Source organism: Arachis duranensis, chromosome 2 (genome assembly GCF_000817695.3).
Source record: "Arachis duranensis cultivar V14167 chromosome 2, aradu.V14167.gnm2.J7QH, whole genome shotgun sequence".
Lineage (NCBI taxonomy): Eukaryota > Viridiplantae > Streptophyta > Magnoliopsida > Fabales > Fabaceae > Arachis > Arachis duranensis.
The window spans coordinates 69,428,940-69,430,243 of NC_029773.3; positions in this window are offsets into that span (position 1 = coordinate 69,428,940).

Below are 1,304 nucleotides of genomic sequence, written 5' to 3' on the forward strand. Positions count from 1 at the left end.
TTTTTTTTCACTGCTTTTTCTTGCTTCAAGAATCAATTTCATGATTTTTCAGATCATCAATAATATTTTTCGTGTTCCTCATTCTTTCAGGAGCCAATATTCACAAAATTCAAGATAAAAATTATGCACTGTTCAAGCATTCATTCAGAGAACAAAAAGTGTTGCCACTACATATAGTTAATTATAATTTTTATTATTAAGAACTCGAAAAAAATAAATTACTTCTTTATTCTAATTATCTACTATTTTATTCATGCCTGATGATGATGAGAAAAATAAATTATAACTTAATTGGACATAAAACCAGAATAGATATACTAATTACTACTACTACTACTATATATATCCCCTAAGGTAAATTTCTATAATAACACTATCACAGAGTTAAAGCTAGCATTAGAACTCAACAACCTGTGTTTTGGGAAGTAGATGTTCCTCTGATCTGTGGGATGCTTGGTCCTTCAAGGATTAATTTCTGGCGCTTCAGCTCCCTTAAATCACGCCCTTGCTCTTCTTGTTCCTTAAGCAGTTTGCAAAGCATGCTTCTTTGATTGTTCTGTTCTTCCTTTATTTGGTTCATAGCTTCTTGCAATTTGGAAATAGATGCTTCAATATGTTCCCAATATTCGAATTGAGGAAGTTCTGGGAGGACTTCCTGTGCTCTCCTCTTGATTGGATCATCCTGTAGCTGTTGTCTGTCCGTTGATATTCTAGTGATTGGCCTTTTAACTGAGATATACTCTGTTATTCCCATCTTCACTCCGGCATCTCTGCAGAGCATAGAAATTAAGCTTGGATAGGCCAATCTGGCATCCTTGGAATTCCTGTTTGCTATTTTGTATAGTTCACATGAGATTAGTTGATGGACTTCTACTTCTTTTCCCAACATGATGCAGTGACTCATCACTGCTCTTTTATTGGTAACTTCAGAACGGTTGCTGGTGGGCAATATGGAACGCCCAATGAAATCCAGCCAGCCTCTGGCTACTGGTTTGAGATCTTCTCTTTTGAGTTGATTTGGGATGCCAGTCGTGCTGGTGGTCCACCTGGCTTCGGGGATGCATATATCCTCTACAATCTTGTCCAGACCTTTATTTACCCTCATCATTCTCCTATTAAAGGAGTCTGGGTCATCTTTTAGTTGAGGAAGCTTAAAGATCTCCCTGATTTTGTCAGGATGGGTATGAACAATCTTTCCTTTGACTAAGGTCCGATGGTCATAGAAGGCAGCTCCAATTATTCTTTGCCTGTCTGTCTGCCATAGATTAGCATAGAACTCCTGAACCATGTTCCTTCCCACTTTC